Source organism: Lampetra fluviatilis, chromosome 7 (genome assembly GCF_964198595.1).
Source record: "Lampetra fluviatilis chromosome 7, kcLamFluv1.1, whole genome shotgun sequence".
NCBI classification, from domain to species: Eukaryota; Metazoa; Chordata; class Hyperoartia; order Petromyzontiformes; family Petromyzontidae; genus Lampetra; species Lampetra fluviatilis.
Window position 1 is genome coordinate 17,133,159 of NC_136281.1, and position 18,437 is coordinate 17,151,595.

The 18,437-nt window shown below is 49.6% G+C and overlaps 1 protein-coding gene across 1 annotated transcript in view; it reads left to right on the forward strand.

The window, feature by feature from the left end:
• Nucleotides 1-18,437, forward strand: part of SOS1 (SOS Ras/Rac guanine nucleotide exchange factor 1) — a 38,608-nt gene that overhangs the window by 1,420 nt on the left and 18,751 nt on the right. The gene's annotated exons all lie outside the window — the stretch shown is intronic.

Here is an 18,437-nt window from a genome sequence, read left to right on the forward strand (position 1 = left end):
TAGTGGTGGTGGTCCTGTTGTACACTGATGTGTGTGTGTGTGTACACTGATGTGTGTGTGTACACTGTGATGTGTGTGTGTACACTGTGGTGTGTGTGTGTACACTGTGGTGTGTGTGTGTACACTGTGGTGTGTGTGTGTACACTGTGGTGTGTGTGTACACTGTGGTGTGTGTGTACACTGATGTGTGTGTGTACACTGTGGTGTGTGTGTGTGTGTACACTGTGGTGTGTGTGTGTGTACACTGTGGTGTGTGTGTGTGTACACTGTGGTGTGTGTGTGTACACTGTGGTGTGTGTGTGTACACTGTGGTGTGTGTGTGTACACTGTGGTGTGTGTGTACACTGTGTGGTGTGTGTGTACACTGTGTGGTGTGTGTGTACACTGTGTGTGTGTGTGTACACTGTGTGTGTGTGTGTACACTGTGTGTGTGTGTGTGTACACTGTGTGTGTGTGTACACTGTGTGTGTGTGTGTACACTGTGTGTGTGTGTGTGTACACTGTGTGTGTGTGTGTGTACACTGTGTAGTGTGTGTGTGTACACTGTGTAGTGTGTGTGTGTACACTGTGTAGTGTGTGTACACTGTGTAGTGTGTGTACACTGTGTGTGTGTGTGTGTACACTGTGTGTGTGTGTGTACACTGTGTGTGTGTGTGTGTACACTGTGGTGTGTGTGTGTGTACACTGTGGTGGACCCCCCTAGTGGAGCATCTTCGCCGGTTGGAAACATTTAGGCTGGCCTGCCTACGATCCATCCTGGGTTTGACCAGGCTGGATTGTGTGAGGAGCTCACAAGTCCTTGAAAGATCTGGGCAAAGTCCCATCAGTGAGCTCCTCCGGCAGGCAAGGCTGCGTTGGCTGGGTCATGTAGCCCGCATGCCCAGCCACCGCATGCCTAAACAGCTTTTGTTCGGCCGGATCGAGGGGGCTAAACGGGCGCGGCACGGGCTAGAGAAGAGATGGAGTGATGTGGTACAGGAGGACGTGGAGCTGAGTGGACTTGCCGATGACTGGTACCAGCGGTGTCAAGATCGGCCTCAGTGGAGGAGGCTCGTGAAGGACGCTACTGGGCAGTTGGAGGCAGTCGCCCTCCAACAACAACGGAGGGCGGAGGAGCGACGCTCACAACAACGAGCGGAGCGCCGGGTGGCTAAAGCACAGCAAGTTGGCACAGTAGGGGGCACAGGTGGTGCATCAGCCAGTCATCTCGGTCATCTCGGTCAGTCGACCCGTGGCACCTGGGTCTGCCCCGTGACCTCCTGCCAGCGGGCGTTCGACACTTCACGTGGCCTCAAGGTGCACATGGCCTGGCACAAGCGTCGTGGTGACGTCACCGCCACTTAGTGGCGAATGGCGGTTGTTGTTGTTGTTGTGGTGTGTGTGTGTGTACACTGTGGTGTGTGTGTGTGTACACTGTGGTGTGTGTGTGTGTACACTGTGGTGTGTGTGTGTGTACACTGTGGTGTGTGTGTGTGTACACTGTGGTGTGTGTGTGTGTACACTGTGGTGTGTGTGTGTACACTGTGGTGTGTGTGTGTACACTGTGGTGTGTGTGTGTACACTGTGGTGTGTGTGTGTACACTGTGGTGTGTGTGTGTACACTGTGGTGTGTGTGTGTACACTGTGGTGTGTGTGTGTACACTGTGGTGTGTGTGTGTACACTGTGGTGTGTGTGTGTACACTGTGGTGTGTGTGTGTACACTGTGGTGTGTGTGTGTACACTGTGGTGTGTGTGTGTACACTGTGGTGTGTGTGTGTGGTGTGTACACTGATGTGTCTACACTGAAGTTTGGTATACTACAGTTGTGTACACACTGAATCGTATACATGATAGTAACGTGTGTGCACTGATGTCTTTACTGTGGTGTGTGTACACTTACGTGCATTGTGCTTCGTTTACACTCGTATGTCTAGTCTGTGATGTGTGTACACTGTTACGTGTGTATTGTGATGTGTGTACACTGATTTGGGTACTGTGATGTGCGCACAATAATGCGTGTACATAATTGCGTACAGAATGATGGGTGTACACTGAACACTGATGTGCATATGCTGATTTTGTGCGTAGGCTATACGAGGTGTATTATGATGTGCAACTTGATGTGTGTGTGCACACGTTGTGTGTAGAACGTGATGTGGAGTGGAGAGCTGTTTTCTCGTGCTGTCAACGTGTACGAAGTGGCGCTTAGTCTGCGCTGTGTACCGCAAGACGTGTTATGCAATCCTAGGTGTGTGTGTTGTTGTTATACTTGCACTGTGCGCCCTTTGATGTGTGCACCGCGTGTGCTTGTGGAGTGTTTGTGATTGCAGTGTTGTACACACCACTCACAGGCGTGTGTGTGTACTCTGATGATACTAGGGCCCCATTGTGGCTGCTGTGTGAGTACTGGACTCACAGGGGTCTGTGTACTATGTCGCTCTTGATTCGTGTGGGCTGATGGATCGTGTACTCAGGCACAGAGTCCAACGCACTGCGTGTGCCCCATTAATACGCATCGGGTACGAACATTTTAGAGTAGCGAGGCTGAGTACATGCACTCGTTGCGTGTACTCAGTCGTGGGCGTGCGTGTACCGTTGTGAGTGTGACGGCCCTTCGCTGGGGTGCTGTGCAGTGACCACAGGCGTCTTGCCTGCCACGGCACACGGCACACAGCCCCCCCAGCAGCCCCTCCCCCGTGTGCCCCGGAGGACGGTACAGATTGAACGCGGGACCGTGCTTTCCTGCCGGTGTTGGTGGTGTTGTTGTTGTTGTCGGCGCGTGTGTTGCCTTAGTTTGACATTGGCCGCGTTGGATGTTGCGGTGGTGTCGTTTGAGAGTGCCGGCCGTGTCGGTGTGATGTGCTGGTGCGTGCGTGGTGTTGTTGTTGGCGTACGCATTTGAGTGTGCCCTGGGCCCCCAAGACGTGTGTGTGTGTGCTGCGAAGCACAGTTCACGTGCGTGTGTGTGTGTGCACTGTTGTCAAAGCTCTCCTCTTGGCTGTCACTGATGCTGTACAGTACATGGGTGGTGTTTGTGGCCGCGCTGTGTTTGGTCAGTGGCATTGTTTTGTGCTTTGGTGCGTTATGTGCTGCGATTATGCATTGTGGAGTATTTGGCTGCTATACATTTCCACGTAATCAGCCACTTCGCTGAGCTGTCATTTGTGGCCAGGTTGCTTCTGAAAAAGAGCCAGGTAACTCAGTGGGACTTGCCTGGTGAAAAACAACAATGTATAGTTTAGCATTCTTGTATGCATGAGCTGTACGTGTAGTGCGTGTGCAGTGTTGGTGTATCTCGACCGGGCCTGGGCCTTCCCGAGGTTGACTCAGCCTTTATTGCGTTAGTTGGTACGGTGTTAAAACATCAGCAGTGGGGAGACAAAGGCGGCCAGGCGCGGTTATAGCTACACCACCCCCTCGTGCACTGTGCTGCACTTGATCAGGCTCGCGAACAGCACCGGCCCCAACAGCTGATGTAGGTAGGCAACGTGGGGGATCGTGGTCTTCGGGGCATCTCTTGGTGTACACATGTGTGTGCTGTGGTGCGTGTGCTGTGCTGCGTGTGTGCTGTGCTGCGTGTGTGCTGTGCTGCGTGTGTGGCGCGTGTGTGCTGTGTGATGTAGTGTGTGGTGCATGTGTGGTGTGGTGCGTGTGTGCTGTGGTGTGTGCTGTGCTGCGTGTGTGCTGTGCTGTGCTGCGTGTGTGTGTGGTGCTGTGGTGTGCTGCGTGTGTGCTGTGGTGTGTGCTGTGCTGCGTGTGTGGTGTGCTGTGTGTGTGGTGTGGTGCTGTGGTGTGCTGCGTGTGTGCACACGCTCCTGGCTGCTGACGCTCGCGGTGTCGGGGGAATGGGCGTTTAGGTATCCGGCATCTCTGGGAGCTCGCCTCACCTGTGCTTGTTAAGTTCTGAACCAGTGCCGGTGAGAACATAGGTTGGAGTCCTGGTCTCCAGTCTGATAACGCCAGAGTTTTAATATGCGGTGAATTTGATGTCCACAACCCAGTGTGGTCACCAATGACGACACTATATATGTGTCGTATAAAATGTGCCTTTTGCCTCTAATTTAGCCGAGCTCTCTATTCTTGAGGATTAATTGGCCTGGCCGACAGCGACAGGCCAAACCACTGGCTTGTCTGCACAGCTGAAGTGGATTTGTAAGATAGTCCCTTGAAGGATATTATTGCGGCATGTGTCTGTTGCTTTTACGAGGATAGCAAGAGCAGCCTGCATTATTAAACACTTTGCTGAGTAGTACATGAACGGTCTGCAGGAAGAATTGGGATACAAATTGTGAAAGGGTGCAATAGCAAATGGAGTATAACAAACCAAATAAATAAAGAACCGATGAGGAAGAGAGAGTGAGGCAACTACCGCTTGGCAGGGCATGCAGAACGCACGCAGCTGCCACGACCAGACGAACGCGCTCCCATCGTCGCTAGCCTCGTCACCGCTCCCACGAGGAAGACGGCTCGCGTCGTGAGCCGTGGTCCGCAACCTCTGCAAGAGACCCCCTTCACTCCGCCCGCATGGCTCGAGCGATGTGAGAGATTCCTCGTTGGAAAGTGGCAGGAGAATGTGACCGATGGTCATGTTGCTGGCGATGATTAATCCGCTTGTGGTGCAGGTGACGGGGTGGGTTATTACATTTCAGGACCGTGAGAGCTTGCAGCAGCTTATGTTGGCTTTCATCCAGCTGTGGATTTATTATGGCTGATGATGATAATCGTTAATGTTGAGTGCCGTAATCATCCATGTATCCCCCTAATCTTCGCTACTATCGTTAAACCTGAGGGTTCTAGCATGCCAGCCGATGGACATCATTGCAACGTGTGCATAGTCTCTGAGTTTTAATTCACAGCATCTTGAAGCACGCTGCCCATCAGTAAGCTTGGAAAGTTGTTGCCGTATGCTGCAAAACAGCGGTCGTGTTTCGTGCCATGCTGCGTATATTAGTGACATGTGTACAACATACTATATATGTGCTGTGCATAAATAGTCTGCCTTCTTGGCCAAGTCAGCACTTGTTGAGTGAAAAGTTATAAAAATAACACCCAATATTTCTTCATCTGTTGGGGCTCCCTGAGTAAGACCAGCTGTCCGAAACGTCGACTCTGTTAGCAAAGAGCAAAACGAGTCTTGTTGTTTATTCACTTTAAAGACATATATTAATCGCAAGGAAAAAAACCAGCGAAAGCATCCCCAATACATCTTGGACACTTTGCGAGACCAGCACGAGTGTGTGTGTGTTCGCGTTGTCACATTACATGCCGAGCGGTGCTTCCATTACAGTCCGTGTGCTCGTGCGGAGCGCCTCGCTGGTGCCAACTCATGCTCGCCAGGCCACGGTGGCTGTATAGTGGTAAATGTTACAGTCTTGTATTTTTATAGCCGCCATTGTCTGACCCCCCGGCCTTACCTGCACCGTAATGATTTTGGTCGCTCTGCAGCAAGGTGCCTGTGTGCGCGGTACGAAGGATCGCAATCGCGCATCCGTGTTTGCAAACCGATCGGGGCCAGAAGGGAACCTGTGTGCCCAGGCCCCCGTGGGTTCCAGTACGTGTCTGGGCGAGCCGGAGTGTAGAATTGGACAGCATCGACGGTGTTCGTTTATGTTGATCTGGTCTACGTCCTTTAGGAGTTTTCTGCATGAAAGCCGAGAGCGCTGCTGGTCGGGTGTGTGCATGTCGTTTCATGACAACAAAAAACACCCAATTCTTACGGCTGCTGGTCTGCAGGAATGCATTTTTCCAGTCGCTTTCACTTTACACAGTGCCATTGCTATACCCTTAGGAACTTGTTTTCAAAAGTAAAATCTAGATGACAATGTTATCTTTGTTTTTGACACGAGAGTTTTAAAATGTATCATTATCTATATCCCATTTGTGTTATTGGGGTCATGTCGTGAAGGGCATAAACGTCTCCCGGAACTCCTCGCAAATAGTACATCGCATAATGCCAGGAAATGTCCATAGCAGGTAGCACCGTGCAACCACTTGGCCTGTTGCATCTCCTTGAGTGGGATGCTGGAACGAGATACGGAGTTTCTGCGCGCCCTGTGGAGAGCCGTTCTGTCCGTCGTTCACGACAACGAACTGCGGTCCTCAGCATTGGGTTAGGTTCAAGGAAGAAAAAAAAAATCTATTTTATCTGCAGGGGTTTTTTGTTTGTTAATCGTCGACCGGCCAAGGCAGACGAAAGCGTCGATGCAGCCACACTTGCTTTCCCGCGACTCACCCGGCGGCGACGGCGGCGGTGGCTGCGTTTGTTTCGCCGCGCGCTTTCACCTGCGGCCGGTGCCTTCCGGGTGCGCTGAAACGTTCGAGAGGCCAAGCACGCGGCACTTTGCCTGCCAAGAGCTCGGCTCGTGCCACCGCCTCGTCTGATCAGATTTCTTTAACTCGTACGTACAAGCCGGGCAAGCCGAGTCAACGGTGGGCCTCTCTCTGGCATCTGAAAACCACAGCACCTGTTGGAATTGAAAATAGCTGACCTATTTTTTTAAATACTTTGCAGAGGTTACTCTTTTTCTGATAAAATGCAGCAATCTGGTTTGCGCTCATTATTTTAGATACCTCTTAAAATTAACATAAACAGTTTTTTTGTTGGTGCGCAGATACATTTGTGTAATAGCACCATTTTCATCGCCTTAATGTCGCAATGAAAAATAGTCACATGCACGGTTATGTGACCGCGGCCTATGTGTACGAGGGTCAGTCGTTTGTATTTTGCTATTTTGTTATTGTACACTGTAATCTAACGCAGTGATCGGTCAGTGTATGAGTGTACATCATCGTCATCATCTGCCATAATCAGTTCACTGCAGGATGAATGCCTTCACAAGCTGCTGTCACCATGTCTCGCAGCTCTGCGTTGTAATAAACTACCTGGCACCTGCACATGAGCAGATTCCGATTCAGAATCTTTATACTGGAGGAATCCAATGAGCGAAGTCCAGTAGTTTCGCTCCATCCCCTTGGTGGGCATCCCCGAGGAAGAGCTCCATCCCTTGACTGCCACGCCGTTATTATTCAAGACCATCGGCCATCATTTCTTCGAGTGACGTGTCCTGCTCAGTCACACTTTTATTCACAAATGGAATTATGACTTAAACCTGTGTGTGTTATCTAATCCATGTCGTCTTCTGTCTATCTTGCAATGCAAGCCCAGGCGTGTGTATCTATGCTTCTTCGCATGCACATTTGATGACCATTCTTGAGCCAGTTGTACGCACTGGTTAAAAAAATCTTATTTGGGGCACGTTGCTGTGTTACTTTTCATGATCAAGTTTAGCTTTCCACAATCGCTGCACCCCCTTCTCCTCCACCTCTTTATTTTTGCTTCATATTTCTGCTCTCGGTCTGCCTTCAGTAGCTGTCGTGGATATTCACAACCTGCTGCTGTGTTTTCCAGTTTGTGACCCTCCCAAAGACGGCCCCCATTGTTGAGTGAGCTTGTTGTACATGACCTTTAATTTGGCTCATATTTATCCTGAAGCCAATTTTGCAGCCTTTTGTCAAATTATTTGTATTATAACATTGCCTTTATTTAATTCCCATTTGACATTATGTCTATGTTGTCAGCAAATTGTAAGATTGTTCATGGTTTTTCTCCATTAACATTTATGCCTTAGTTTCTCCAGTGTGATTTTCATCGAATATCTTCTCACGTCGTTCTGAATAGCTTTGTTGCAGAGCGGGTCACCTTGTCTGACTCCCATGTTAACATGCATCCCTCTACATTCTTCATCTCATCTCAGTGCGGCTGTTCTATTTTTTGTAAAGGCTTCTGTAATGTCTACATAAAAAAAAGTCTGTCTTTGCATGTGAGAGCCCTGGGTGACCGCATAAATATCTACTAATTAAATGTGTTTTCATCGTCTACAAAGGCACAGCATGAACCAAACTTCTCTTCCAGAACTTGGTTCCTGGGATGTGCATGGTCAATGGTAAACCCTGTAAACCCTCCTGGTTGGCCTCGGATTATTTTTGTTATGCTGTTCATAATGTTCTTCGTGAAAATGTATAGACGTACGATAAGGGGCCAATGGGTCTGTGGGTCTTCAAGTCCGTTTATCTACCTTTTCCGATAGAGGAATGATTGATCCGTCATTCCATGACACCTCTAAGTTTCAGGAAGCTTTAGCAAATAGTGGCTATTGTCTTTAGACATTTTATTTTACCTCGGAGCCTCTTCATTTAAAATAATGATCATCAGTACTTTCTGGCTGTTAAATATTATATGGCACTTGGCTGTCATGTAATAGCCGCCCATTAAAACACTTTTAAAAATCCCTGAGCATTTACACATTATCGGACCTTTTCGACGGCAGCATTTTCTCGCATTAAGTGGTACGTTTTATAGAATATATTTTTTTAACTGGGAAAACAGCCACGCTTCCTCCTGAACTATCATCGTAAATGCGTCTCACTGATGGCTTTCATGTTTGGCGCGCATTTGTAAAGCTAGCACAGACTCTCTTTCCTGCTGTCCACCGGTGAAAGCTGGCAGCATACGGTGAGCATGCGGGGACAGGTGTTTATGGTGTGATTACTGATGTAACATCGCATCTGTGTTTTACCTTGTTCAGGTCTGTAGGTTGGCCATGAGATTTTGATGCAGATATGATTTATTTAATCTACCCCTGCAGAGCTTTGAGTGTTGCCCCCCACCCCCCCGTCATACATGTGAGTTTTTTCCAACCACGGAATTTCGTTCCTCAAGTTTTTCCTGTTAAACAATTGTAAAAAAAAAATTCCCATGAAGATCACGGTATAATCAATACGGTATTAATTGTTGGGGGGGGGGTGCTAGGGAATTTGGCGCAGTATTCTCCTCTTCTCGACCTCCATCTGAGCCCCCGGTGACCCCTGCCCCTTCTGGGTCACGACCCCGTAGCCTAAGACCGTCCCCTTTATTCGCGCGCTGCTTTGGTGACGAGACAAAGGGAGAGGGAATCCCTCTGAGCGGCGAACGTGGCCGGGTCACGCGGTGCCGGGGGTGGGGGGGGTGCGACCTCGGCGAGCCCGTGTGTGTGCCGCACGCCGCTCCGCTGCCCTTTGTCCCCCGACGCTGTGAGATGCGGCATCGGGTGCTGCCCAGCGGTATCATCTTCAAACCGTCTTCCCCAATTATGTCGCGTCACCGATTGTGCCCCCGGAATCAACGCGCACACTAAGGTATCTTGCCTAAACAGCGCGGCCCAGTTCGGCAACGACCTAGGAATGATGCTACTGGCCATTGCTGGGCATCCTTTACGGGCCTGCCGTGCAGCAGGCTCAATGCTGCATTTGTCAACAGACATGCAGGTGGCTTGTTTCTAAGCTGTTGCATAGAGATGCTCTTGACAAGATTACATGCTAAGGCAGAATTTGTTACGGTCCCTTATGCATTGATTGTAGACTGGCCTGCAAAGCCAATTTTGTTGAGACTTCAACCTAGAATCTGAACAGCGCCAGTGCAGTGTCAGACACGGCCACCACAGAATTATATTTTATAATGCACCTGAGCGTCGGTTCTTATCAGGAGTGTAACTTAGGATTTCTGTGTTGATGAGTGGGCAGAGTGTAAAGTTCTGTTCCTTGGGACTGCACGTGGCTGACACAGTGGGGTGGATACACACCTTGGCACCTACTGAGCGGTTGTGATGCTTATGGTACCAACCCTATGAGTGGGGTGTTCTCGGCCAGGATGTCACAGAATGTTCGTACCATCCTCCTGAGACCTCACGGAGGCTTTCAGTGTGTGCTCATTTCAGACTGTGTTGAACTGCTCAGCCTCAAGGGTGCCTAGGGGATGCTCTTGGTGGGTAAAAAGGCTAAACTCAGAATGCTGGGCCCAGGGAAAGGGGGTGGCGCTACTCAGCACTATGCCCCCTGTATCATATTCACCCCAGGGTGGGCAAATAGACACCAATTTATTTATTTATAATTAGAAGAAATTAAACCTGGCCGCGCCACCCACCCCTCTCGCACACTCGCTGTCTTGCTCTCGCTCTCTGTATCCAGCGCACAGTACCCTCATTTTTACGAAAGGTTGTAGGTTGTAAAAATAAAGTGAAAAACAGGCAAACAGTATGTTAGCACGCGTTTGTCCTCTGCTCGTCGGTTGAGGGCGAGTGTACAGCAAAGCGAATATACTCGTGCCGTTGCCTGAAATAATAATTCTAATTTATTTTGCTCTCCATCTCGTTAAGTAACAGCGCGGTGCCTGTGCCCGTCGCCCTAAAAGGGTGGCTTGTGCATGAAATTGAGACGTTGGGGACGAACGGCAGAGATTCCCTCACTCGTGGTCACGTCACCTGCTCCCCCACTCCACCATGCTCCTCGTGGTTTGGATTCTTGCGAGGTTTAGTGATTTCTTTTTTTTACACGGTTGCTGAGCACAGGCCCAAAGCGGCCAGCAACGCACAGCACCACATCAGAGTTGTAATCGGTCGGAGTAAACATTTGTATTGAATTGAGCAAGGTTGTGTGTGTGTGTACGTAGGGAATTCCATCGTGGAGTAGTGCGAGGACAGAAGCAGACGGGGAATTGCAGTGCGGTGGATGAACACAGTATGGATGAGACGAAGGGGAGGGGGTTTGTGATTTTTTTTGTGTGTGTTGTGCGTTTCAAATGTAAGTTAGGAGACGTCACGTTGACTGTTAAGGAAAGGAAGCAGAGCCTTGTGCAGGACACGTCGCTAGAAGGAATGATGGCCAGCAGTCGAGGCTTAATGACTGAGCAGCAGCCCAAAAGTGGGAACGTGCCCGAGAGCGCTGACACCATTCTCCAGGAACACACGGCGGAACCGGGCCTTGCCCAGCACTGCCTGCTTGACCCGTCAATACATCTCTGCCTCGTGTGACATGTTTTCTCAGACTGACAAATATAATTTACTTATCACCACCATCGTTATTGTTTACGGCCGATGGAACTCTCTATTTGGTCAAAATGCACCCGTGCTCAAGCGAGCATTGGGCGGCACTTATCTCCAACGTGGCCCTGAACAAGTCTTTGAAGTTTCACATTTTTCTGGCAAAGGATCAACGCTGTTTTAGCTTCCCACAACGTAGTACTCGTTTTATGGACATGGCACGGTAGTTTTATCCCACGTTGTTGAATCAGCCTGGTGCCACGAGCAGGCATCATCGCCCTTGGTGGCATCAATTCTCCAAACATCCATTCCCCACTCATTTCACCACCACCTGGTTGGACCATGTTGCCTTCTCTATTTACCAGCCTAGAGTCCGTGTGTGCGTGCTGTGACGTGGGTCAGCCTGGTGGACTTTGGGAGCTGTTTGTATGTACGTATCTATGTTGAACTTCTTTCCCACGGTACGTAGCCAACTGTGCTAATCCGAGGTGCGGGGAAGGACAACAACATAAAGGCAAAAAGCATTTTGGTGCGAAGGTCGGTGGGGAGACGGGTGGGTGTGTGGGCAGGCTGTCCAAACGGGGCACAGCGAGGTACGGCAGGGCGTGCCGTTGATACCCGGCGACGCGGTGGCAGTGGTGGCGTCGCTCCCACTGTGATCTCCCGCCATAAGGCCGGCGGCGTTTTGCCGTTTTGTGGTGCGCAGCGCCGAGGTGGCTTCAGCAGAGTCCTCGGTGCCGCGCACCGGACATGCGAATCCACGAGTCCAGGCAAGCAGCCTGGGGTTGTAGTGTCCGCGAGCGCGGGTGGATGTGTACATTTTATGTACATATTTTTTGAAAGGTTGTTTGTTGTCTTAGGATGGCTTAATCCGAGTTATTCTGAGCACACAGATTAAATTCTGTCATTGCGTGCGATTTGCACATAAACATGCTTTGCATAGCCATAAAGTCAGTTATTCGGGTCCTATTGTAAACAATTATGCACCTGCCACCCAGGCATAAATTATACAAGTCTGTGCAAACCAAACCTGCCCCTTCAAAAGACAGATTTTATCTTATTAATGAAAAATTTGCATTTTCTGCCAAAATTTCTCCACTGTGAAGGAGAAATGAAATCACTTATTTCCTTCTCCTTAAGATGGGAATGTAATTATAACTTAATGATTTACAATAAATTAATTGTCATTTGTAATACGGTACACAATAGATGATGGCATTCAAATTGTCACTTTTCCAATGGCCGCCCGAGAGCGTCTCTTCAGACACGCGGTGACGTGCGCAGAAATAGCCGTTGTGTGGTTTATTTAAAAGCTGTTGTAAATATTTATCCGCGGCACGCACGCGCACGATGCTCCCTGGGTGGGCCGTGGCGGAGCGGTCATGGGGGCACTCGGGGTCACGGGCGATGGAACATCCCCGAGCGAGTGTGATTTCCCAAAAGCTGCGCCGCCCTTAACGCTTTGCCTGCATGATCTGGCGCAACCCGTCTGGCGCTAGGCAACCGATTCCCGAAACTCGGCAGGGAATGCGTGTTGCCGTGACCCCCACTTGCGTCTCATCGCCGGCCTCCCCAACAACCATGCGACGACATTTTCTGCCGATTGACCGTTTTCAGATCTGGTGGTTGCTCGATGTCATATGGCTCTGCAACTGATGATGGCCGGGCGACTTCTACGCAACTCAAACATTCCAACTTTGGACGATGCCAGAGCTGCACGTTGCATAAGCTTGGACCGGCAGCAGTGAGGCTTTGTGGAGTTTGGCTGCGGCCACTTCACGAGTGTGGTGTGCCCTGCACGCTGCCTGCGATGCCAGTGTCCGATCACGATGCGTGTTGCGAATCGTTAATGGAGCGACGCAATCCTCTTCCGCATCCTTGGGTTTTGCCCCGATCCTCGCTTTCACTTATGGATTAATACTTTCATATTATCCATTAGATAATGGGAGTTAATGTATTCACAATATTAACATAAATTGTTGATTCATCAAATTAAGTAGCTGTTGCTGCCCTGAATAATAACACTAATGGTAATGCTGGAAGCCTTTTGTGCTCGCGTCTCTAAGGGTTCAGAGTGATGCCCGACTGACCCCGCGTTTGAAGCTGTGGAGTGCCTTCCCAGTGTGCAGTGTGCGTCTGGCTAGTTTAGACCGGCTGTCCAAATCAGATTTGTGCCAGCAGGAGGGAGAGACGGAGAGGCTGGCTGCAGAACCGCTGAGGATTTGATTTGGGGGCGAGGGTGGGGGGAGGTGCGACGTGACTCGGGGTGAGAGTGGCGGAGTCCAGAGGAGAAGGGAGACACGGGGCGACAGGCCCTGCTTGGGGTGCTCTGTTGTGTCTTGGACACGGTGAAACAGCGTTAGGCTCCAGCAGCTGTTGCAGGTTTCAAATCCCGGGCCCTTTGCCTGGCCCCGCAAGACTTACTACGCGTGCGTGCGCACACCCCTCCCCATGCCTTGCACGCCAGCTCACTTGACACACGTACACGCACACACCCTGCCCGCCTGCACTCTCTCCCTAGCGTCGCCCCACGTTAGGCGCGTGAACTCGTGACCGTGACTCAAGAGTGATTCGTCATCATTTTGCATGAAATTGCCCCTCGCCCCCTCCCACCTACCCGCCTGCCCTCACGCCCACCGCCTGCTTGCGCTTCTCACTCAGTCTCTCTCCGTCATCCCCCAATGCTGCAATCCCAATGCAGCTACCTCCCAACACCCCAACCTCTATCACCGCAACCTCCATCACCGCAACCTCCATCACCGCAACCTCCCATACCTCAACCTCCACCACCGCAATCTCTAAAACCCGAACCTCCACCACCGCAACCTCTTATATCCAGCCTCCATCACTGCAACCTCTTACCATCTCGCCATCTAATACCACAACCTCCATCACCACAACTTCCATCACTGCAACCTATTAACATCTCACCATTTAATACCACAAACCTTCATCACTGCAACCTCCATCACCGCTACCTCTAATACCACAACCTCAATGACCAGAACCTCTTAACAGTGCAACCTCCATCACTCCAACCAACTCCACTTGGCAACATGGTCCAATGTGCCTGAATAAGCATTTGGCCACATTTGTCCAAGCTTCCATGATGACCCACATGGCGTTTCCAGCCAATTACAGAATGCTTCTGTTGCATGTGCATCGCAATACACTTCAAAAGGCGTTGGGACCAAGCTGCCTGTGGTAGACCGACGTCGATCAGTATTTACTCAGCATTGAGGCCGAGCAGTGTGGACAGCAATGTTGCCGTACACAACAATATTGTGGGAAAATTGCACTCTTTAGCTTTAGCAGCGGACCGTCGGTGCGGGGTGCGGCTTGAGACGATACGGCAAGGGGGGGGGGGGGCTCGAACAAAAACCGACTGGTTGCGTGCGCCTGTGTGCGTGCGAGCGTTAAGCCCAGCAGGTCGCTCTCAAAAACAAATATTTTAACATAGTTTTCATCCGCTGAAAACTGTGCACGCGTTTTTTAGTCGGTGGGCGCATGCCTGGCTGCTAACCGCAAAAAAATTGTCGTACTCCGTTGGTGTTACTTTCCCTCTTGCGGTCGTATTTAAGTTTTACAGTGGGAAGGGGGAGCGGGGGCAGGGTGGTTAGCACATTTCACCGTTTAACCCCCCCCCCTGGCCACAGCTAACATGGGTGCTGAGTGATATCTGAACCAGTCCAAGTGACGCCCCCACCCCCTCGTCAACTCCCGCTGACCAGCGCGGTGAAGTATGATCAAACAACCCCCATGACAGACGGGGTGTGAGGAGGCCTTCATCCAGCAGTGGATTGACAAAAGACCGTATGTTATTTTTTTCATGGTTACATTTACAAAAATGTGGGGTTTTGAAGAAGCCAGGTGTGTTTCACATTATGCATTGTCCAAAAACATTCGCCAATGCAAATGTCAACAGTTGCGAAGTGAAAGGACTCGCGACAGCAAACCAGCCGCACCACACAACTTGCGTCTTCTTCCATGTGGGCCAAGACGTCTCCAGGGCCTGAGATGACGCCCACTGCCTCCTGGGGTCTCGGTGCTGTGTACCGGCCCCGCCTCGTCACCACTGGGCCCTCCAGTAAAACGTGTAACCACAAAGCCGGTCTGAACCGCTCTTGGGTGACCGCTCATTAGAGGCCCTCTCATTTTACCGGCTGTTACTCAGCGACTTGGAGGGAGGGGGCAGGGGGGACGGTGGATCAGTTTATGGCAGGAGAGAAAGATGTGTGACACACTCACCTGTCGAGGAAATTAGTAATTTCCTCCGGCGAAGACTGTCATAGGTGCATCACACAAAATCATCATGAGGGTAATTGTGAAGAATATAAGTATTGGCATTGTGTTGTGAGGGGAAGAATCTATTGGAATGGCCCACGGAAATGGATATCACGGAACTCCTTCTGACATCTCGCCGAGTGTCCTCTGACCCACACAGTTGGGGGCAGCACTTGCCCATCCACGCGGCCGCGGAGAGTGATATTCTTAATGTTTAGAACTGGGATTCAGCCAAATGAAGTGCAGCACCAACGTGTAATGTGATGGTGGTGGATGTCTCCAAGGTCAGAGGACTGTGCTGTTACTTCTGACACCCTGAGTTCAAAACCAGGTAGTGGCTTGTGATTGAACTTGCTTCTCAAGTGCAGCGAGTTTATGGTTTTAAGCAAGGGCATAAACAACTCAAGTCTCATCTTAAAATATCTATTTTTTGCACAACCACATATATCACACGGAAGATCAGAAATTCCGCACACATTTTTAATTCCAAATAGTTTTTTCCCCCATCCCATTTGTTAAATGTGTGTTGATGTTCATATTTTTCGTAAAAATATAAATGCGTCTTCAGGTGAGAGACAGAAAGCTACTGATACAAGGTCTTGTATAGGCCTGAGATGGGAGTCCCCTCAGGGTAAGAGGGCGGGGCTAGAGATGGTCTCCCTGAAGCTGTGGAAGTGGCCATTGTATTGTGAGAGATTAGCATGTCAATGTTGCTTCGGTGGCAGATCGAGTAGGACATCCAGCCTGTCAATACAAAGACATCCAACCTAGTAATGCAACTCAGAGAGTCAGCTAACATCGGCAGGAAGGATGGAAACATCACGGCAGGTTAAGACTTTACCTGGTTAATCACTTCCTTCCAATGATTGCTCAATTTCTACCCATCTGCTCGGTTGAAGTTGTCTGTGTTTATATATCTGGATGGCTTCATGGACAAATCTTTGATTGCCAGTGGGTTTGCATAGTACCTTCGTCTTGGAAAAATCAATTTAATGTGAGCCCACAGCGTTCAAACAATGATCAGCCACGGCCGAGGTATTGGTCCTACCGTGTTTCAGATCCGCCTTGTGTTCACCAACACGGTCCGAGACATGTCGCTTAGTTTCCCCAATGTAACTACTGCTGCAGACACAGCTTAGTTTGTAGACGCCGGGGTATTGCATGTCAGGGATCACATCCTTCACAGATGGGATCAGATCACGAATTTTATGTACTGTGTTGAATCGAACCTGGATCTTGTGTTTGTTCATGATTTTGGAAATCTTTTTGGGAAATCCTGCTATGTATGGCAAGGTGATGTTTTTGATTGGATCCTCAGAGGGTTCTCTCCCCAAGGTTGGGGTGACAGCTTTGCGGATTGTGCGGTCCGAATATCCATTCATCTTGAGGGCTTGGTGTATGTGCTCCAGTTCACTGGCTAGGTGTTGCTGGTCAGAGATGCAACGGGCCCTATGGTGTAGGGTTTTGATGAGGGAATTCTTCTTGGCTGGATGGTGGTAGGAGTCAGGTTTTAGATAGGCATCCGTGTGGGTGGAATTGATGTGGTTGAGAAATTGGTTCACCTGAAGATTGCCTGTGTTGCGATCGAAACGTAGTGATCTATTTATTTTTCTATCTTCGTGGCTTTACCGAAAGACCCAAAGAGAATGGAACTAGTGTTTGACAAACATCCCAATCTACCTGCAAAGTATTAAATTGGGTTTGCAAATAGCAACATCACCCCCCAATATAGCGAAACTTGCCAGGACACTCCTGAAGAATAAAGAGTCCTGAGACTGCATGAGGCTTTCCTGGATAAGCAAGCATAACAATTATTGTAGAACGACGTACATTTTTGGTCCGTGTTGGTGGTTTGTAACGAACCACCAAAAATGTACGTAAAATGAATTTGGGTACACTTTTCCCCGACTGTGCTTAATGGGGGGCCACGTGGTGTTTTGTAGAGGGCACTTGGCAGTGATAGCAGGCAACCAAGCAGCGGTGGTTTCGGGCCACGTTCTGCCAGTAAAACTCAAAGTTCCAGCCACGGCGTCGTCTGCCTGCTCGGGCAGCCAAGGTGCAAAGCGCTCCTCTCCTGCCGGTGGCTCTGAACAGACGGGGAATATTTCACATTCCCATGGTGGGGGACCAGTGTATAAATGCGTATTTTAGCACTCCAAGAAAAATGTTGGCCCAAGTTGACCCTCTGACTGAACTTTTGACTCAAGATAGACATACAATAAGTCAATGATGTGAATGTGTATTTCCACATGGGTTAGTCAAATATTTTCCAATGAGATGCTGTAAAATAGTTTTCGCTTGCCTATTTCTGTACTCTTTATGTACTGTTCCCTAAGGTCATATGAATATTTTTTGGTTTCACATTAGGTTTTACATTGGTAACAGTTATTATGAGTCTTTATCAGTTGGTTAAATGAGTAATTAATGTGTGAACATGTGTACATATTTGTTAAGGTGTGTGTTTGTGCATCTGTGTATACGGTATGTGTGAATACACTTGGCTGTCTGGGTTTGTAAACAAGTGGGTGATTGATACCCGGGTGAGGTCAAAGGATGTCTCCCTGCTGGTCAACCATGTTATGTATGCATGCTGATGAACTGGTAAACCTGGAACGTATCCCCAAGAGATCGGGCCTTGCCATCTGACACAACAAAACACTTACCTGAGTACCCAGTGTCCTCAACAAATCCAGATCCTTAACTCTCCATTGGAGTTTTGTGCGGTGGTTTTATGAGGTGGTGGTATTTGGGCAGTGTGCCGACGACCAGTTTCAGTTAGGCAGCAGAGGTCGCACTCTGAATCTTGTCACGCAGCATCTTTTCAGCGACTGTTTAATGCTCTTTGCAGGCTGCCCGGCCTGTTGCACTGCATACAGCTCTGGATCTTGTCACACCACTTGAGAAACATGGACTCGATTACAGGAACACCTGCACTGATTTCAAACCTCAAGCTGCCCTGTCTTATGATCCATCCTGGGTTTAGCCAAGATGGATTGTAAGTTGTCTTCTGATCACAGAAACTTGAAATATTTGGTCATAGCCCCCTTCAGTGAACTTTTCCGTCTTGCGAGGATGCGTTGGCTGGTTCATGTAGCCCGCATGCCAACTGACTGCACGATTAAGTAGCTTCTTTTTGGATGAATATAGGGGGCTAAATTGACATGTAACCGGATAGAGAAGAGAGAGGTTGATGCGGTTACAGGGGGGCTTGGCGCTGATTGGTTTATTGATCACTGGTACCAGCAGCATCAAAATCGGCACCTGTGGAAGGTGCCCGTGAAAAACACGACTGGGCATTTAAAGGTAGCCTCCCTCCAACA